Source organism: Oenanthe melanoleuca, chromosome Z (assembly GCF_029582105.1).
Source record: "Oenanthe melanoleuca isolate GR-GAL-2019-014 chromosome Z, OMel1.0, whole genome shotgun sequence".
NCBI classification, from domain to species: domain Eukaryota; kingdom Metazoa; phylum Chordata; class Aves; order Passeriformes; family Muscicapidae; genus Oenanthe; species Oenanthe melanoleuca.
The window spans coordinates 48,480,048-48,503,101 of NC_079362.1; positions in this window are offsets into that span (position 1 = coordinate 48,480,048).

The window sequence follows — 23,054 nt, forward strand, 5'->3', positions numbered from 1 at the left end:
GTACACAGATTTCAAGCACGGTTATTGCTACATACCCAAACCGCTTTTTTTTTTAATTACATTTTTTTCCATTAATGAGAAAATAAGGGGTTCTCACTTGAAGTGAGAATGTCACCATTCTTGTTCAGCTATGTATTTAAAATAACTGTAACAACCAGAAAAATAAAAACAGACAAAAGTTAATTCTCATCAAAAAATTGCATCTGTTGCGTAATGTTATTCTTCCAAAATACATATTTATTCAACTTGTTTAAAAGTCTGTGTGTATTAGAAGTAAATTGATATCTTTCTGAATATATTAGTAAATAGTACATATGTTCTTTCAACTGGAGGTATACTCACTGATGTTAATTTTTAATTAGCAACTTAGATCCTGGCATAGTATGACTTTATCATAAACTTTTTGATATATAATAAAAATATCCCAGTCATGTTCTTCCCCACTTGTAAACTGATTGTTAACTTTGTTGAAATGGTTAATGTCATTAACTTTTCCAGCAGCATAATTGCAAATCTCACTAGGCAAATACAAGGGTCCTCTTTAGAAGAAATGTCTCTCTTTTATTTATTGAGGAAAAACAATGCTTGAAGTTTATAGCACAAATATTAAGAAATACATGCACATACATATATCCATATATATATATTCTCCTTTATATTTCTTTATATGTAAAACATAAAGAACCTGTTAGCCTTACTACTTTTGCTCAAAGTATAAAAAAATTTGTAACTAGGAAGATAAACTTTTATTAACAGTTTGTGTAATTCACTTAATGGCCTTATGGATTGTAACAGAAATTTTATGCCTGACAAGCTGATGCATCCTGTAGTATATCAGTGAAGCTCAGCTTTTGAATAAACTTCCTAACCCTTTTATTTTCTGCTCATGTTCCTAATTTTCCATGGATCACTTAGTTCCTTTCATTTGGCAGCAGGTATCTCTCCCTATGCCACTACCATATCTGGAAGTTCACAGGAACTAACTACATCCTTGTGCACTCACAAAAGACTCAGACTTTCTTTCCATGCCCCAAATGTCAGTGAGATAACCTGCTTGGGTTTACTATGTGTTTTTTTCCCTGGGGATTTACAGAGTGGCTGCACCAAAATGTAAAACATAAAAGCAATGCATGACATAAGCATGATGTAACTACCATGCAGGGAGCAGTTAGGGTGGTGCTGACATTTAAGCTTTCAGATTGCCTGGATCTAGAGAATGGTAGCAATGTTCCACTCACTCAGACCCCTGATCTAAAGATAACAACTACAAAAACAAACTAAGCGACACAAAACCAAGCAAAATGCCACAAAACTGTTTTCTGTGGGTTTGCCACCATTGGGATCTACCTCTCAGTAAAAACATACATGAGCCTTCAATGTGATCCTCTTGTGGTTCCAAACAATGGTACTGGTTATTGCATAGCAGGCTCTTCTAGTGCTAAGGCCTTGCAACTTTGCTATTTGCACTAGTTTTAAAGAATCTCTACTGTGAGGGAGACTATAGCTACAACAATCTACTATAAAGGCACTCTGTAATTTACAAAGCAGATTTATGTGCTCCAAGAGTGTTCAAAAATTTTTCAGTGTATGATTTAGTTTTCCATTCCTTCTTTAGGGTAAAAGTCATAGTTCATCCATCAATTCTCTTCAGCTCGTTGTCATTATTTCTATGCTGCTTCACTAGATTATCTGTGTAAAATTCAGTTTTTTAAACATCCTCTTTGAACTCTTGTATCTTTCAAGCTTTGAAGTCTAGATTTTCAGGCTTTGGATTGCCCAGTTGCAAATGCCCATTCAAATTTAAGGTATTCCTCATCCTATTTTTTCGCTGCCCTTCTGCCTACCTCACTGGTTGCATTTCTGTTTTAACAGAAGTCCAGGCTTCACAAATACATGATTCCAGAACAGGAAAACACGAGTAATTATCCTAGTTGCTTCAACTCATTAGCATTGCCCAATTAAGTAGCTGAAGTGACTGTATCTCAGTATCCTAGGAATATTGACATAGCAGCCTTTTAAGTATTAATATGTCATTATCTATATAATTAATGATGTCATCTCAAAACTGCTGAGTCAGAGAAGAGTAGTGTTATGCCAATTTCTCCTTGTTTCTTCCATTTAAGAAGGAACAATTTGATTTTCCATGCTAGTCTCTTCTTTGGTTGCCACTGACAGGATCTGACCCAATGATCAACAAATTAAGCTGCCAATTGCTGTTGAAGGTAAATTACAAAGCCGAAGGACAGGATTCATCTCATCTCATCTCAAGCTATATGTGTCTACACTGTACATATACATGTCTGAGCCACTCTCCTACAATCCATTGTCAATCACTGAAGTTTTCTTCACTGAAAAGTGCCCTCGTAGGCATTTTTCAGATTTAATTCATCTGGCTTATTTTAGATATATACTTTCAGAAGAAATTAATCATGTCCAGGACACCACTGGCCAGGTTGATTAGATTGTCATAGATTAGACATGAAAACCACAGTGACTAACTCAGATTAAACATCTCCATTTAGTCCTAAAATTCACATTCTGAGACAAGCAGAATAAGATGTTCAGATTCTCTTTGCCTACCTGGTCCTTTTCTCAATCTTTCTGTTGCAAGTATATTTTCTCTTTCATAGCTCTTCCATGTTAGAGATCTTATAGAGGTGTTTGGCAAAGGTAGTTGACCTCATAAACTCCTGTATTGACAGAATTCTTCAGAGTACATTTCTTGAATTCTTGATGTATGCACATTATATTTTCCAAGTAATTGTTTGTTTTAATGGATTCTGTCTGTATATTTCTTTAATTTGTCAAAACTGTCAGTGAGTCTTACCATATATATCCCTCTCTTTTGGTAGTGTTATTTTAGATAACTTTTAAAATGTTTAGAGGGCAGAAGCAATAGTTATTATTATTAAGCAAATTAAGAAAATTTGGTTTTAGAGGGATAGCTAAAATAAACTCTACAGATGTTTTAGAAAATTTGATAGTGGTTCATCTGTTAACACCTGCTATCTAGCTGTAAGAAAGGGGAAGACTTTCTGCAAGGCAATATGACAACATGAGCTTGATTTTATGTCTTAGCTGAAAGTTTGATAGATGGGCTGTTCAGTTAAATCTATACCCAGAACATAGGAAAATACTTCTGATTCAGAGTCACTTGGACATGCAGGAGAAGAAGGAAGACAGGAATGACACATGGAGAGAAAAAAACAGATAGCAGTTAAGAGTTTATGTTTTACATATTGATATTACTTTGAAAAAAGGGCATGTGTTTTATTCAATATTCAGATACAAAGGTTTGTGGATCAGGTGAGAAGTCCAGTTTCTTTTTCCTTCTTACGTTGTGTTAAATAAGAACTACTTAAAGTGCTTTAAGGAAAATGCCAGCTGAAGAAAATGCAAGTATACAAAATAATGGAAGATTTTACATTCTGTCTCTACTGAGTGTATAAATTCACATGAATATGATGGCTATTGTACAAGGAATTAAGAAGACTAAGAAAAAGATAAGGAATTGTTATCTGGATAGTAATATAAAAAGTACTTACGAAAACCCTAAAGAAATATGTTTTTAACTGAATTTTCCCAGTTTCCTTAATGGTATTTTGCCTAGCCTAGTAATTCTTGGGCAGACATCCAAACATGCATTTCAGTCAGTCTCACAACATTCCTGTAAAAGTTTGGCTATAAAACCAGCTGTAATACAGCTTTGCACACTGTCATTATCTTTATTGACTGAAAATACAGCACGTAAGATTTTTGAGGCACATTTTAATTTATTTTATTACTGACCAAGAATTTTAGTAAGTCATTACAAATGTCCATTTTCAATTTCTGTTAGTGCAATTGAAGTGATTTCATACAGAGTCATGGGATCTTTAAGTATTATAAATGCACAGATTTATGGAGCTCTGGTCTGTTGCTAGTGAAATGAAAATAGCTCTTGCTCCTGCATTAGTTGTTCCTCCTGAGAATTCAAACTCCAAACTCGTTGTGACCTGCCTGCAAAAGTCCATCTTGATGTTTTAAATGGGCAGGGTGGGAACAGGCTCCCTAGATTGTCTCAGTTAGCCTGCTGGTTCAAACTGATAACAGTAACTAAATCTGATAACAGCAGACTTATATGTTTCTGAGCCAAATCCTGATGATTTTATTTAATTTATTTCTGTTCAAGTGAAACCCTGCTGAAATGGATGTGGGCTGATGATAGGACTAGGTGGAGCAAGTGGTTGCATTTCGGGGTGGAGGGGGCGGGTGTAGTTTTCTGCATATGCAGAATAAAAAGATGTCAACACACTCTTTTGCTTCACATGCTTCTTGAGTTTTGCTGTGCTGTTATGAAGGTTGTATAAACATCCCTTTCTCCCTTAATAATACAACAGCTAACTATTCATTATGAGTGAAATAAGCAATAGTTGCTTGAAGTGCTCAAGCTGTTCACATTTAGAAATGTGTGAAGGGACACCACAGCAGAGGATGTGTCTTCTCCTTTCTCATCATGTCAAGCTTTCTTTCAAGTACCACACATTATTCATCAGAAAGATATTAGAGTGCATTTAAAATGCACATTCCATTAGTGTCAGAATATTTACTATGCAGTGCTCAGATTTCCACCATCACATGCCTGTGCTCAAAATTTTGAAAAAAGTGATGATGCCATTACACATCCTCAGCCCATTCTCAGTTTTTTTATCACATTTAATTTTCAGTTCTTTAGTTCATGTGGTTTTGTTAAAATTTCTTACACAGATTCTGACTTCTTCACTCACAGGTGGTGAGAGTTGAAGAGCTCATTAGGGGGAAACCTACTGTCACTGGAAGTTTGTGGAAAACCTCCTGAAGTCTTCCCTGCACACAGAAGATAATGAGAATTGAGAGGGTATGCATCATTCTGATCTCCTTATTTATCATCAGTAAATGTGTGTAAAGTAATTTTGGAAACCATACTGTGCATTTTTGGGGCAGGCAAGAATGAATAATTTAAAGCTTTTTCCGTTGGCTTGACTCTGAACACTGTTTTCAGAATATACATGAGAACCAGTGGGAAACTAAGGAAATACAGCATATCTTGAAAGAGTTTCCCTTTATTCAAACTGTTTGCTATCTCTGTGCCAGACAGATTCCCAGTGCAATACAGTGTCAGAAGAAAGCCTGCCTGCGTGTCCAAATTATTCCCAAAGCTCTGAGAATTGGCTGGTGCAGAGGGGAGCAGCGGTGTGGGCAACTGATCCTGACATGGAAACAAAGGCTGACCAGGGAATATGCTTTACCTGCATGTCCCATTAGGGAAAGATAGGGCAGTTGGAGTTACTGCAACCAGATTATGACTGAGCTGAAGCTTTCCTTGATGGAGCTACATGTTCATTGAAATTATTCGCATTAACTAAATGGGGTTAAATTTCTTCCTTTTTCATCTCTCAGCACACCTGTGCAAGACCAGACACAGTTTAGTGCTTATTACTGAAAGCTTATTATCTGAGGAATGACCAAGATACAGTGTAAAAATAAGCCTAAAACTGACACTCAGTGTTTTTTTTTAGACCTTTCCTTTTCAGGGATTCCTTTGGCATCAATTTCAATTTAGATGCTAATCTTATTTTTGCTTTTTGGGGGAGTGTGAATTGAAACCTGTGTGATTTGAAGCATAACATAAGGGCGCACTCTATATTAAGCTCCTATTATAGAGTGGATCATATCAACATAAACAGCACATATCAGGGTCTTGGAAATGTGCAGCAGAAACAGTTCACATGACATTTTAAAGAGAGTATAGATGGGGGAAGATCCTAGTTCCTTTTGCTTAAACTACCATTGCAAAACAGAAAAAGGAAAAGAGAGGAAAAATGGGCAAAAGCAAAACAAAAAAATCAGAATGAATGGAGTAAATTTAATTGCTGTTTTTCTAAAATGGAAGATAAAAGAAAAGAGCTTGCCAAATATAAGATACAGTAAAGCCTTGCTTTTTAGATCAAAGTAAATTAAAATTAATTCCAGTGTTTTTTGCAAATTCTTCTAAATTTGCACTAGTCTAGGTGACAGATGGAATTAGTCAGGCTTTACAGCAGTTGCAGTGAGAGCAGAATTTGTCTCCGTAACACTTCAAGAGGGAGGGCTGTCTTTCAGTGCAAAGAATCCTTCTATTGATCCTACGTTTCCCCCCCTTTTTTTGTACTTAGCTCTTCATAGTCATTTTAAATTTCCTTTATTCACTCTCTTTCCTTTGCTTCCCCAGTCTGTGTAAAAGATTCTGCTTCATTACCGGTTTCCACTCCCACATTTTAGATTTATTTTTACAATCCTCCTACCTCTGCAGTAATTCTTCTCAACACTGTTCTCACAATACCAGTATCTGCTGCTTCCTATCCCTCAGACACTCACACTGTCATACCAAACACTGTTTGGTCTTTTACTTGAACAAAAATGCTAGCACACCACAACAAGCTGAGGTGCACAAGTTCTTCTCTTACAGTGATTTTACTGACTTTTTGATTCAGCTATTATCTCCGTTTATTTGACAAATATTTCTAAGGTCTTTCCATCGTAAGGAAATCTGTGCTGCCCTTCCAAGGGCATATAAAGTCACCACACTGTCTTTCAGTCACATTTTCAACAAGAGGTAATACAGCTAAGTGAAGCATCATTTTCTGTCAGAAAGTTTTCTTTAGCCAGTTGAGATCTCACAATAAAAATTTATAAACCTTCTTAAACTTTATTCCCTATCTTCCTATCAACCCTGTCTTATCTAAACCACACAACTTAGTCATTTGTCAAGCACCACTCCACACTCGCACATGAAAACAAAACATTAGTTGTGAAGGGGTTTACACACAGCATGTGCAAACCCATTCAAACAGAGTAGAAGACTACAAAGATTCCAATTTCAGGGAAGTGTCATGGTCTGCTGCTCCAATCTATGCAGGGATCTAACACTAGGCTGTTTGCAATTGCAAACATTTATAGCCCTCTTCATTTCCTAAGAATGATTATTATTTCTAATTGGAAAATATGGTTTTGTGATTACAGAGTTGAAAAGAAATTAAAAAGCAGGTTGCTCTTCAGAGTTATTCCTCTTATCTCCCTCGTGGACAGTGAACAAATAATCTCTCTTTCCTGTGCTTCAGTTTTTTTCCTGTACAGTGCACTCTGAATACTTTCATGCTTAGTCATCCATATTTATGGCATGAATGGCTTGTGTACAGAGTTTGCAGTAAGTTTTAATCAGGTGCATGCATTAGCACACACAGAAAAAGCCTACTTGTTCACCTTGAGAAAAAAATATATTTTCTTATGCAAAGTATATTACTTTATTCAAGACATAAGTAGAAACCATTGCAGTAACTATTCTGTCATTTCCATTGACCAAAGTTTCCAGTCTATATCCATTACAATCACACCAAAAAATAGAGAAGAAATTGCTACAATCTGCTTCTGATCTGACTTTCACTGACCATAAATTATATTTGCATCATCTAAGCTACTGTAACTTTCCATCTGCATGTAGTTTTGGCCATTTTTCCCTGGATAAAGCTATTAGACATCATACAGTACTTGAATTTTGAAAAATAACAAACACAACTACATTAAAGAAGAAAAGGAAAGAGATTATGTGTCTGGAAAGGCAGGGAAATTACTGATTCTTTCTTTTGGTAAGCCTTATTCCCACTGTGTCTGAAGCAGTCCTTGGCACACAGCAAATTAAAAATGTGATGGTATCGTGTGCCAGTATTTGGATGTAATAATAAGAGTGAAGGTGAGGTGGCACATGCTTCAGCATATATTAGCAGGCAAACTTTGTCCCCTGCTCCATGGAGTGTTTGAATGCTGCCTGTAGGTTTTCCAGGAGTTCATATAACATGCTTCCAGTGTTATTTGCAAAACAGAATGCTCTGCAGGAAGGCCTTCAGCAACAGTCAAATGCAGACCTGAAGGGATAGAGGATGAACACAGGAACACACAGTGAGTTTAGCACTTTATTATGTAGTCTGTTTAAAGAGATTTCAGAGAGGAGTTCCTACTTCATCAAGTTTCACCTTTTAGACAATTGTGGATATGTAAGCAGGATTGTCATTCCTCTGTCTGAGGTGTGTTTTCACAGCATGTGATGCTGGCACAGTGCTGTGGCATCTTGATAACAGACAAGGTTACTGCCGCAGCAAACAACTGAGTTCCAGGAGCACCTTAGTTCAATGAAATCACACAAACCCATTGCCTAGGTCTTGTAATGAATGCACAGACATAAATTAAATCCCATAAACTTTGAATTGAAGTCTTTGTAACTAGTAATGATTGGATGATAAGATTGTTTCTCAACAGTTTGAGGTTTTAACAGTTTTTCCGATGTAGGTTTTTTGGGTGTTTGGAATTTTGGGTTGTGTTCAGAGTTGCTAGTTTTCTTGTTGTTACTAGGGTTTTGTGGCTTTTTGTTTTGAGGAGTATTTTTTGTGTTTGTTTTGTGGTATTTTGGTTGTTTGGAATAAGCTGAGTTTTTGGTTGGTTGGTTGGTTGGTTGGTTGGTTGGTTGGTTGGTTGGTTGGATGGTTGGTTTCTTTGGTTTGCTTGTTTGTTTGTTTTGGTCTGTATTTAGATTTGTCAGCAAAACAGATTATTCTCATAGTGGCTTTGTCCTGACTGACTGACTGACTCTAAGGACCACCGGAAAGATAACAGGACCATTCATGTGAATTTTAAAATAAACTCTTAATCTGAAACAGATAAACCTGTTTTGAAAAGCTGTCTAATCCAAAGAAGCAAACTCAAGGGAGAATCTATCAACACTCAAGGGAGAATCTATCAACGTGACTGAGAATATCTGTAATTCCTGTAGGAGTCAAGACAGACATGCACATTTCTATCCAAGGAAAATCTCACTGTATTTAACCACTTCAGGAGATATTAATGTATTTGCAGCTAGAAGCACAGAGTTGTAGGAAGCTCTGTCCCCTAGGATTTGCCCTGGGCTAAAATTAATGTACATGGAAAAAAGTATTTACTGAGAAACAGGAAATCTCTTAGATATTTGATTTAGTCAAATTTTCCACACAGTAAGCATTTAATAAGCATGCTTGTAATAGAAAAGGCTGTGGAAGAAACTGCATGTAGCTTCCAAAAGCCCTCACCAACATATGGAAAACACAAGCAGGGCAGAGAAAAAATGAGAAGCATTGATAATAGTACTTTCTAGAAATAACTTGACTCTAAAGAACATGAGCAGCCAAAATTGCCTCAGGTAACTGTGTCAAAGAGTGAAGCTTCAGTGCAGGCTAACACACTCAGTGCTGGACAGTCAACCATCACAGCAGGAGCTTTCCAATTTTCCTGAAACACCTTTGCTACACACAGATATGCTAGCATCTACCTTTTACTTCCCATTAAGAACTCCACAACATCGAGTTTTCTTGATGTCATTGTCAGAAGGGAGCCTTTTGCAAAGGATTCTTACCCCTTTACTCATTTTCTTCATCTGTATCCCATTATTCATGTAGAAACAGAAAAGGCATTTAATTTTTCTCATATGCTTACTAGCCTTAATACAGCTGAATCAATTAAAGCAGATTAGATCTTTGTAATCATTTTAAACATGAGGAAAGACATTGTTTTTTTATATTTTATATGACATAATACAGATGTATATGACATAATATAGGTGTATATATTGTTGCACTCCTATTTGAGTCAAAAACCTCATCTATGTCATAAGAACCATCTACAACTCAAAGCAGGTATGAATAACAAATTTTAGTAGCAGGTAAAGAGTAATATCACCTCTGTTCTCTGGGACCACAGAAACATTTGCTATGTGTGTTAAACAGCAAGTAGAGCAATTCTCTCATAGATTGGTTCTGGGCCTCAGTTTTGGATCACATTGGGTTGTGATTTCTCTTATTATTCAGGAGGCAACCACACTTAATTATCTGTCTCCTTTTACAACAAGATGGAAGTTGCAGGACTGTCTGATTACCTCAATGACATTCCTATTTGAAGACCTGCACTTTTATGAAATTGAACCTCATTAAATCAAAGGTCCTTTTCTATGTTACACTGTTATATATCAACTCCCTTCACTGCAGGCACTTTCATTTGATGTTACTTTTATCCCGTTTTAATGTACTGTGATTGTCAGAGCAGTCCTGGCATCTGACATTATTTTTGACAATGTTCCATTTTATCATTTGCAAATTCTTGGCATGTTAAAAACTCCAGTTGATTGACTATCCCAAAGGGGAGGAGGCAGGTAAAAGTGAAAAGAGTGAGAAGATGAGATATGAAAATCCTGACACTCATGTTTATTTCACAGATTAATTATTGCAAGTAATTTGATTTCCAAGGATTTATGAGGTTAGCTATATTTACTGTAATTTATTTGGAACATAATTTCCAGATCTCAAATAGGCATCAGCCCTTCCAGTCTCAATTTTTTTCCATTTCACATGATAAATATTTTGATGGAAAATTCTCTAGCTAATTTAAAGTGATTGTTTTACAGAAAACATTGTAGCTTGTTTTATCTAGCACTATTGCCCAAACACATCTTAAGGAGATGTCAAAATAATTAGGCTGAAAATAATTAATTTTTTAAGTATCACTAAGTTGTTGTGAGGTACCTCAAGAGATCATCTAGTCTAAACTTAATGCTCAAACAGTGGATTGCTGAGGGCTGTGTCCTGTTGGATTTTTCATATCTCCAAGCATGTAGATCCACGTTCTCTAGACAAACTGTCTCACAAACAAGTCTTGCAGTGGGAAAATAAGAAAACATCCTACCCATTCCCCCCACACCCCCCTTAAAAAACCAACCCACCCTTCCCCTATGTTTAAATGAAATTTCTTTGTTTTTTCCCTATATCCATTACCTCTTGTCTTACTTCTGTCACTTTTTTATCTTTGAGGTCCTTTGCTGGGCTTGCTTTGATATCTTACTTGTACTGGGGAGCCCAACACAGAACCCAGCACTCCAGATGAGTACAGGGAAAGTATCAGCTCCCTCCACCTGCAAGCAGTGCTCTGCCTCACACAGCTCTTAATGCTTTGTTTTCCACAAAAGCACATTGCTGACTCATGGCAAGTGTGGTGTACACCAGTCAAGTAATTTTCTGCCATACTGATTTCCAGCTGATCAACCCCCAGCCTCTCCTGCTGAGTGAGATTAATCTTGTCCAAGTGAAACATTTTTCACTTACCTTTCCTGAGATTCATGAGGTTGCTGCTAGTCCATTTCTTGTCCAGGCACCTCCAAATTGCAACACACCCATCTGCTCTATCAACCACTCTTCTCACACTATTTGAGGAAACACTCTGTCCCTTCATCCAAATCACTAAAAAGGATTTAAAATAGTATTTGCCCCAGTTTTGATCTCCAGAGTACTTCACTAGTGACTAGCCTCAATCCAAAACAGTTTGCCACAACCATGAAAGCCAGTTTCCAATCCACTTCACTGCCCATATATTTAGCCCAAATTTCATCAGTTTATCAGGAAGAATGTTATAGGGAATGGAGCTGAAAACCTTGGTAGAAGTAAGATAAACAGCATCCAATGGTTTCCCCTCATCCACCATGGCAGTCACATCATCATAGAAGTCTATGAAGTTGGTCAGGCATGATTTCCCCTTTATAAATCCCTGCTAATGACTTCAAATTACTTTCTTGTCCTTCATGTGTTGGGAAATGTTTTTGAAGAGGATTCAGTCCATTGCTTCCATCAGATAAAAAAGAGACCGACTGCCTGTGTTGCACCAGATCCTCCTTCTTTTCTTTCAGGAAGGCAGAACTGGCAATTTCTTTCTTCCAGTATACAGGAAACTCCCTTACTTGCCACAGACTTTCAAAGCTGATCAAGATTGTTCTCACACTGAAATGGGTCAATTCCCTCAGCACTCAGAGGTGCATCAGATTCCAGGGGTTAATGTATGTCCAGTTTTGTTTGAATGTGCTTGAGTAGGTTCCTATTGCCCTGGAATTCCAGGAGACAGGTCTTACCAATAAAGACCAAGGTGAGAGTAGCAAAGACTCCTTTTGCCTTTTCAATATTCTTTGGGATGAGATCCCCTTTCCCATTCAGCAACACTCCCATATTTTTTTCCACTTCCTTCTGCTGTTTATGCATCTGTAGAAACTTTCTTTCTTGCACTTCACCCATGTTTCATCAGGTTTAACTCCAGAAGGGCTTTGGTTTTCCTAAACCAATAGCTTCTTGTTAATCCAGTGTTTATTTGTCCCTGGGTACTTTTTCTCTGCTTCCACCTTTTACACTGTTCCTATGTGTTTGAGTTCAGCCAGAAGCTCCTTGATCATCCAAGAAGTTCTTCTATCTGTAAAAATGGACCTTTCTTGATCTTGAAGGACGCAAACCTTGAAAATCTGTCAGTTCTCCTGGGCACCTCTTCTCTCTAGGACTGCAACACATGGGATTTTTCTAAGCAGATTTCTGTCCCAGCCTGTCCTTCCTTTGTAGCCTGTATCCACCCTCCACAGTCCTCCAGTTGTGTGAGCTATCCCAACATTTTCCATGATTCCAGCGACATTATAACTCTGAAACATAGCATACAGACCTTCAAGTCTTACAGTCTGTCCCTTTCAGAGAGGCAGTAGATCATCTTGATTTCCCAGTAAGGTTAATAGGGAACCTTCCCTACAGTTCTGTCGGGTAGGCACTTCCTTATTTATGTGGATATATTTGGAGCTACCTTCTGCCCTGATCTGTTCAATATGACATCCCTTGTGTTTTTTATCAGCCTAACACCCCATCGCTTCCCATTGTTCATTGCTTCCTCATATTACTGCTTATCTTTTTCCCCTGTTTCTAATTCAAATGTTTCCTCACCAGGCTGGCCAGCCAGCTGGTAAAATGCTTTTTGTTCTGCCTGATCAGATGGATCTCAACCCTCACAAGCAATCCTCAATCCTCACAGGGGGTCCTTGCTTGTACAAAGCAAAACTATGTTGTCATCAATGTTTAATAGCTGCAAAACCAATTTTTGACCCACATGTATATTTGCTGTAAAAATATATACTGGATGCTAAAGACTAAAGTTTTGCCAAAGCTCTCTGTTTTGTTCTCTATGAATGCAGGTCTCCAATGGCAGCATGTCATTTTTTACTATTTATCACGAGATTGTGAGTCACATAAGACTGCTCTTGTTCTTTAGTTCCCTGCATGTTGCCCTGTGTAGCGTTTCACATTGCTTGCATTCACTTTCTAATCTGTGCATTGGGAAAAAAATGGTCCCTTCTGACACTGGGAATCAACCTAGTGAAACTACAGATACAAGTAATTGTAACTGAGAGAATAGTTTAATTTCAAGCTAATTTGAAGAACACAGAGACTTCACCAGTTTTAAGCAGCTGTGTATTACAGAAGGGATACATATTCTCTTAGAGCATACTGCACAAAGTAAGCTATGGCATAGAAAACTAGCCGTGGAGAGCCCATGGATTCAAAATGCTTTATTGCTACTATATCTGCAGTCAGAAAGCAAACTTGTAGTATTCCTTTGAGAATAATTTCTAACCCCATCATTTAGACCAAGTTATGGACTAGAGATTATATTCTATCTAGTTCTATGAATATTTGATATTACATATAATAATTTAGATAGCATTTGAAAAATAATGGGCAAAGTCTGAGAAAAGAAGTCATAAAGTAAACAAGAAAGTCGGATTTGTAAAGAAAAACTGTGATTCCATTTAAAGTAAACCTAAAAAAAAATACTCTTTTCCCTACCATGATCTAAACTTTCTAACTTTTGGGGATTCTGCACAACTGCAGAACTCTGTATATAAAAAATATTTATCTGCAGCAGGCCAACACTTCCAGTTGACCCAAACAAAAGTTGCTTTCACCAAAGATACTCCTATTCCTTTTCTCCCAAATTCAGCAAGCACTTTCAGAGCTCACAGAGGCCATTTTAAAGAGCTGTAGTAATGGTCCTTACAAAAGCTCTAGGAGACTGAAGGATATCTGTCAGAAAAGTCTCCCAGGAAGGTGCAATCTCTTGTCTAGGAGAATGTATGCAGAACCAAGTCCTTCCTCAAAGGACTGAGTGCCCACATGGCAGCTTTGGGAGCATGTGCTGTCCAGCACATGCAGAAGCAAGGCAGATGAGCTGCAATGCACCTGGCACGTCTCTGGCGTCCTGCGCTCAAACCAGCCCCCCTTCTCTCAGGCATGCAAAATCTGCAAATACCCAAACCCAGCACTGTCTTTGGCCTTGAATCCACATGCAGAAAGAGGTAGAGTAAGGTCAGATAGGGTTATTTTCTGCAGCCCTGGGGATCCGCTCATGCTCGCAATTTCTGAGGAAGGAGGGGTGCAGCAAATTAAGCACATTGCCCCTCTGGCACTTCATCACAGAGCAGGAAGGCTTTTCAGCCCTTAGCAGAAAAAGAGAAATAAGGAAATAAAAACCTAGGGATGGAATGAGAAGATGAGGGCAATGAAAGCAGCTGCCAAAATTGAGCCCAAAGGCAGAAGGTCTGCTAGTGACAGACGGTAGTGACCAAAACACTGCTGGAAGCAGAGACCATATGCAATATTTATTTATTTGAGTTTTATCAGTTCCTATGTGTGCTCCTAACAAACTGCTTATAACCAAGGTTCCTTTGGCTAAGGTTTTAATGATACTTGCCCATCTGCACAGTTTCACTAGTATATAATGTGTCTGTAAAAGAAAGTTTTCCTTAGTTAAAACCCTCAAAACGTATCTTGTGTCCACACAGTATAAAGAATGGAAGCAAAATCATTGCTGCCAAGATCATCTTTAGCTCTGGAATAGAAATGTCCTAAGCTCTAATTCTCTCATAAGTGGTCAATTAATAAATGGAATAATGTGAATGCAGCTTCTTTTCCTGGGCTGTTTAAATTACACCTCTGGCACAGTAAAAAATGATGCTTTTCTTGGTCAGCTTATAATACATTAAGCGCCATTTGTAATTTAAATCCACACAGAATCTTCTTGTTTCATAGGTCCCTAAGGAGGCTGGAGACATCACACAGGTTCTATTGAATATTTCATTTCAATTCCCACCCTGCAGTTATAGAGCTGTCACAAAAAAAAAACCCTCTATAATTGTTAGATAGGATAATTTCAATACGGCTGCATCATCTGTTTCATTATTGTAATTTCTTAAATTTTTTAGTTAAAAAAAAACCCAGCTCAAAACATGAAATTTCTTAGGCTTTATCCATCTTCCTTCAGAGACTGGGTGTTGTCAGAGACCAAGTGTCGTAACCACTAATCACTTTTTTTGTTTAGTTTTATCAGGACTTCTTGCTTTTTTGAATCTATCTTTCAATTAGCTCTTTTCCTGTAAGGAGTCTCAAATCAACATCACTAAGAAGAAAAATAAAAGTTAACTTGTACTTGATGGAGTTTGAAATAATAATTGGACTACCATATAGATAATAAGGATTATATACTGCCTTTAATTTATTTCTTTGCTTTGAATGTGCTTCAGAAGCAATCTTAGTCAGAGGTCCCAGAAATGCTGTGCCTAAGTGGTGGACCTGTCAGCCATATAAAGTGTTCAAAACTGAACAGGTTTCTGTGTTCTCTGTGGGAATTCACAATAGCTTTGCTGTTGAGTTGACAGGTATATTTCATATTGGCAGAATGTGATTTCACTATCTGGAATCTGGCCAAGTTGTCAGGGTCATGCTTTTATTCTTACGAAGAGAGTCTTGAGATCTTTAATAATCTCAAGCAGTTGGCAGCTTGGTTTTATTTCTGAATTAAATTTAAACACTTCTCTCAGACCCTGAGACAATGCTGAAGCACCTGTTCAGTACAGGTTCAGGCAAAAAGCATGTTGCATGATTCTAAAGTTTACCTACACTTGCTGAATGTTCATGCCTGGAGCCATTTACCATCCAAGAAATTACCAGGTATGACCACGGTCTATATATGAGGTCTGATGATAACAGCCCAGCAGAGGAAGCACATGCTGGTGATGCTTTCACTGCCTTCCACAAATAATTAAACCTTTCTTTCAGACTGAGAAATTGTTATTAGCAAGCATCTTAAAATAACCTTCTTCCAATTTGGCTAATCAGAATTAGCATAAACAAAGTAGTAGTGCAGCCAGGCACGGCAGAATCACGAAAGCACATGCTTTAATGTTGACAAATAACGCAAAAATTTTAGGGCAAAGACAAAATAAGGAAATATTTGTCAAATGAAAAGGATCTTCAGCTTACTGAACAGAAGTCCTTTTTGCAATAACTTGAGGAAAGGCCCTCTAGTAATCAGCACAATTTGCAGCTGTAAAAATGGAAACAGAAGGGTGGGTTGTACTGCTGGAGGAATACATTATCAATCAAAGCAAGGGCAAATCCAGGACACCTTCTGGGAAATGACAAGTACAGAGAAAATGCTCCTCCCTCAAGTTTGCCATCTCCTTCACTCATGAAATCTTAAGTTAAAACTTTATTTTTGGTTGATCCATTCCATCTGGATGGAATTTTGAGATTGAAGATCAGCTCAAAGGTAACACATAGCAGCATGAGAAATATGGATTTTGGGGTGTCCATTGATTAGCCTGCAAAGTATTGTGGAAGGGGGAGGAAAATGTTTAAAATTTAAAAATTCAAATTGAAACACACATTTAAAAATCTATTGAACCAAACCAGTTTCAAAATCAGCCCTACTTCCATGCCACACAGAAAAGCTCTGAAAAATCATGGAGGCTTGTGGGGGATGGAAAGAAAAGTGATTCCTGGTACTTTGTAACTTAGATATAGAACTGCTTCAGTGATTGAAGAGCAGTCTGCCTTCATTTGCAGTACAGGACAGGAAACTCTTTGTTTGATTGTAACTTGAAGGAAATACGAATGCAGAGTATGAGGGAATGGTTGAGCAGATTTCTATCAGGAGCCAGGAGGTAACAACTTCACTTACTGAAGAAGGGCAAGGGAGAATAAATCAAACTGTCTTAGTAAGAATATTTTGCTTGATGTATCAGAAGAAGCTACCTCCTTGCTAGTGCATGTTAAATTTCTAAAGGCAGGTACCTGCATATTCAGCTCTCTGGCATCCCGTTATCCTCCTGACAGCTAGGAGGCGAGGAGACGGATTAGTGAAGTTTGATTGCAAACAGTATTGGAGAGTAAATATATGTGTGCTGATGAACTGAACCCATTAAGAAACTCCCACAAGGTAAAGGACAGGGTTGAACTGAGGAAAAGGGAAGAGTAACAACAAGAAAAAGAATATATTGTACAGTAATTTTAGAACCATAGCCTATGTCTTGGACATCTAAGCCTGTCTTGGACATCTAAGCCTGTCTTGGACATCTAAGCCACTGCAGCCAGTCATATGGCATATGCTGTTTGCTTCAGTCTCAAAGACTATTGGACAAAACATGAAGCAAATAGCTAGACAGAAGAAATTCACACAGATTAAGCGCCAATAGATTTTTATTGCAGTGACCTTGCACTGTAATTGGGTACAAAAACATTTACAGAATGATCTCTACTGTGTATATAACATTACATTATACACATGCATTCAAAATTATCAAGGCTGGGAAAATGAATTACTGTTTCCAGAACTTTTTTTTCAAAACTCTTCTCCTCTGAGACAAACCATCCAATTATTCTTGCATAACAACACCAAGACCCTCTACCCACTGGCTAAAATGACACTAATGGGAAGCTTGACCAGCTGTGGGTCACTCAATATATCTTACTATGCCAGAGATAGAATCGCACAATTTTTTGGGGTTCAAAAGAAGCTGAAGTATCATCTAGTCCATCTGCCCTATCAGGTGCACAGACATTTTTTACTAGGTCAGTTTGCTCAAAGCTGTGCCTAGCCTGACATTGAACACTTCTAAGGATGGGTCATCTACAGCTTCTCTGGGCAACCAGTGTCTGACCACCCTCATAATAAAAAAATTCTTCTTGAAGAATCCTTCCTGCAATATAAATCTACTCCATTTATCTTTAAAACTCTTCTTCTATTCTGTCACTACAGGATGTGGTCCTCCTCCTTCTTTCTTGTAAGTGCCATCTAATCATTAAAAGGATGCAATAAGGTCTGCCTGCATTCTTCTCTTCTCCAGGCTAAGCAGCTCTGCATCTCTCTCAGCTTTTCTTCATAGGAAGGATATCCCAACCCTCTGATCATTTTTGTAGGTCTCCTCTGGACCTGTTCTAGAAGGTCAGTGTCTCTTTCCTACTGTGGACACTAAAGCTGGATGAAATACTCCAGGTGAGCTCTTATAAGAGCAAAGAAGAGGGCAAGAACAACCTCCTTCAAACTGTCAGAGACACTTCCTCTTGTGCAGCCCAGGATAAAATTGGCTTCCTGGGCTACAAGAAGTCAATGCCAAATAATACTCCCAAGTTCTCTGTAGGACTGTTCTCAATCCATTCATAATGCAGTCTGCAATGATACAGGGGATTGCAACACCTTGCACTTGGCCTTGTTGAAATTCATGGGGTTCACATGGGCACTCCACAGGCCTGTCAAGGTCCCTCTGCATGGTGAACTGACCTCGAGCACATCAACATCAGCTTGGTGCCATCCATAAACTTTTTGAGGGTGCACTGCATCCTGCTACACTGTTGATGTAATTGAGGAGGGTAATGAACAATGCTGGTCTTGATACAGCCCCTTGAGGGACCCCACTTATTGGTCATTTCCATTTGCACATTGAGCCATTAGCTAACTCTGTGGATGTGGCAATCCAGCTTGTTCCTTATCCACAATTCAGAAGCAAAAATATTTTGTAGAACACTGTCAAATACCTCACAGATGTCCAGGAGTATGACATCAGTTGCCCTTCTCTTTTCTGGTAATGAAGTCAGTCCAACATTTGTGAAGGAACAGTTTTCCCTTGGTGACACTACATCACCTGTCCTTAATCACTACCCTACCTGCCATGTGGTTCAACATAGCTTCAAATATGAGTTTTTCCATGATGTTAGCAGTTACTGAAGTGAGGCTGATGGGTGATTCAGAAAGTCCTTTATTTTACTTTTTAAAAGAAATATGAAATTACCTTTTCTTTAGTCTCTGGGAAATTCATCAGACTGTCATAACTTTTATAGCATGATGGAGTGTGGGTTGGCAACTGTGACTATTCCAAACAACAAAATAAACTGTCCATATTATCAGAGGTCTGTCAGTCCTAGCATTAATTTTTAAATTAATTAATTTTTAGATAATCAGTTAATGAGTTCCTAATAGTGGTACTGTCAATATTTTTATTTTCTGGTTCTACCAACATCTTCTTGGAAATCATTTCTGGCAGTGATGATGGAAAGGTTAAGATTTCTGGCTTGCCTAAAGTGCACCTAATTTGCTTTAGATGAACAATTTCTGTTCCAAACAGATAAAGCCAAGTAAGTTGGATGGTGGGCTGCAGTCCTAATCTGGGCTCTGGAGTGCTTGCAGAAGGGGTTGTGCAGATGTTCAGGCAGCCCTCATGGGCCTGCCTTGGTCTGGGGATGGTTTCTGCCTCCCATACTGCAGTAGAGAGAGTCACCATAGTGGCTTCCTTGGAGTGTGTGTTCTCCTTCAGCAGGACCTTCTCTGACAGCCAGAGAGCAGATGCAGTGCCAGCTCATGAAGGTCTATCCCCTCACAGTGTGGGAGACCTTGCTTAGGAGATTAATCTCTACATATTTCTTCAACAATTTTTAAACAGGTGTGCCAAATAGTATGACCTTGAACATCTGGAACTGCAATGTACAGAGCTACTTGCTTTCACAGGGTAAACAGTTTCAGCAGTTCTTTGCTGCAATGCCTAATGGAATATAAGGGAATATAAGAAATATCCTTCATTTTCTAATTTTGACCAACTTTCTTAAAAGATCTTTAAATAGTTGTATGTGAGTCCATACCATTAGTTAGCACAAGTGGTCAGTCACTGTAATATCAATTATAATGAAAAATTCACTTTACATTACAACTTTGTATGAAATTCTCTAGGACATGCTCCTTTATTTTCTTGATTGACACCACTGAAATTCTCAGTACCATGCATTTTCCATGTGTTACAACTGTTCTGGATATAGACTTCTCTATTAGAAACAAAAACGTCATCAATAGGCGTATCCTACCCACACCGAAACACAAAAAGAAACACATGTGTGTACACACACACACACACACACACACGGAAGGAAAAAAGTAGGAATGATCATATTTCTTTTTTGTCACTTATACCATTGATTGTTTTGTGCTGTCAGATCCAATAATGGACTCTAAACTGCTGCCCATTTCTCCATAAACCTTTCATGAATCAAAGGAAGGAAGCAGGTGATACAAGAACACCACAGTCCATTGGCATCCTTTGGTACTTAGCAGCCTTTTTGTCAGAGAAAGACAGTTTGCCCAGGAATGTACTGAATGCACCTTCCCAAGACTCTTTTTGAGCACCTTCACAAACCCCTTTCAATCTATAAGATCAAGCCTGAGTGATCTGTCTTCACTCTCAGTACTTCTTGTATTTAACACCACCCTATTGATGTGGGACATGCAGTTAGGTAGATCATATTTCATCCAGGTTGGTCCGTGATACATCCATACCTCATAGCTGCTACATTTTGCAATAAAAATTTTCCTGCTTTTCCCCCATACTGCTAATTACATGAGGCCAAAACTTTTCCATAAACACTCATAATACTGCTTCCCTATCATGCTTAGTTTGTGCACAGCATCACATATTTGAAATTTGGGGTTTTTTCCTACCCATTAGGAAAAACAAACCCACAAAACACAGTGCTGCGATGTACTGCCATTGTTCATCCTTACTGTGTCATTGCTTTCTTGTTTCCATTCATCTGCTATATCCATTCAGGGTATTGTAAGTCCTTTAAGGAAAGAACCAGCATTTTGCTGCCTGTTTGGAAAATGTCTGAAGCAGTAAGTCTTCAGTCTCTATCAAGAGGGTAATATAAATAAGCAAATAAAAAATGACTATTTAAGAGATTTGAAGATTCCTTTTTCAAGTTGGCATACCTTTTTTATGGGTAAGACATGAGTAATGACTGTAACAAAGAGAAAAATGTCAGCAAAATAATGTTCTACCTTTTTCTTACGGCAAACACTTTAGATTTGGCTGGTCTGCTTTTCTGAGGTGTTCTTTGCAGTCCCAGGAGGGTGACTGTACAGTGGGAAGATGATTTGAAATACATGGAGACATCTGATATTTTTCTTAGGAAAGTGCTGCTTTAACACACTTTTTAGAAGAGAACTGAAGTAGACAGAAAACACTATTTTTATATTTTGTCCTAATCACCTCCTTCAGGATATCAGAGATATACAAATAATTGCTGAGTCTGGAAGTAGGAAAGAGCAATTTCTGCTACCAGGATTATAAGGAGCTTTAAGAATTCATTTCCTTTCACAATTTTCTAACCATGAATTAATTAGCTATATATGGTAATTTCACTTTCTTAATCATTGTCAATATTTGGAAGCTCCTTTTATAGATTTGTGATTAACTTTAATTGTAAACTAATTACACTGTTCATAGTAATAGAGGATCTTGTGGGTTGACAGAGAATCTATAAATGATGCCCAGGAGACAGCAACAGATTGAATACATTCCAGTCTTGTCATCTCCATTTACTAACCAAGAAAGCCTCAGGACACCTAGTGCTCGATCTTGGGAGCTATTTTTGCTTCCATTAAAAAACTGAGAAAGAATTTCAGCTGCCAGCTGAAGTGACATAGGTGAACTTTCCGTTTTCTTCAAGTTTAAGCAAGGTGATAAGAAAGGAAAAATGGAGCACAATGACAGACAGCAGTAGCTCAAATGAATTGCTTTTTTATGTGGTGGAGAATGGATTCAGTGCAGCTGTCTGAAAAAAAAGTCTTCATTCCTCATGCCTATTTCCTAAGAAAATAAAGCTGAAGATGCAGTAGGACTGGGGGATAACAAAGCACCAAGCACCCACCCTAGCAGAAGTTGAATTCAATCATATTTTCTGCATTATTTTCTATTTTTTTCCTTGTTTCATCACTTATTGTACCTGTTCATACATTTCCTTTTTTTTTTTTTTTGTGTAAATATTTCCATCTACTGATGATCACTCTTCATTTCTCCAGAAAGTTTTGATATCACTAAAACTTATATTCTGCTTTGTATTTCTATTATATTATCTGTAAATATTGGAGTATTTTCCTGCTTTCATTGCATCAGAATACAAAATCACTGCTCTGCAGCAGAGTACAGCTTGCCATTTTTGCAAAATACTTGTGTGAGTACAGTTCTCCACAGGGTGAAACTAACCAGTGGATGGTAGAAGAGCAGAGCAGGCAAGAACAGTTAAATAAATCCTCATTTGTAGGGGATGACCCAAAATATGTCCTATGTGTTCCTAAGAAGCTCACAGGAAGCCTTGTAGTGACTAGATAATAGGAATGGACCAGATATAATAAAAGCTTTCGAGGACTAGCACGCATAGACACTTGAGCACTGACAGAGAATATAAGGAAACTGAAGAACTTGAATTTATGTCCAGAATTCTGGAAAAAAAGGGGACAGTCAGAACGAGATGAATGAGCAGACACATGCAGATTCCTAATCTCCATAGCCAGCTCTATAGATCACATTCCCACAAGACATACCATCAATGTGCAGCAACAGAGTTGGATGCAACACACACGAAAGGTAATTAAAATAAAAACAGCAAGTTAAAAGCACTTAGAGTGTTTCTGATACAGCTGACCTTCTTGGTTCAGAGATGTAGCTGGATTCCATCCCTGTGCATCTTGCTTGCCCTGGTCAGATGAGGGTTGCGCCTTAGAAAACAGGCTAAAAACAAAGGGTACACCTATAGTGGAGGATGTTTTCAGCCTGGCACTTCATATATGAGATCTGAGAGAATCACACTTGCCTAATGGACTGATCACACTGAGACTTTGACACTTGGTTCATTGCTATGGGACAAAGAACAAATGCTTTTCTTTTACTTGAGAGGGAAAAAATTAGAAAGTCTTTTATTGGCTAATACATTGACAGTTCTGTTTACATTTGAATCAGCACAGATACATCTGATTTAAGTTATTATTTTTTCTGTACTTTGGTCACAAACAAAACAGGTCCTTTG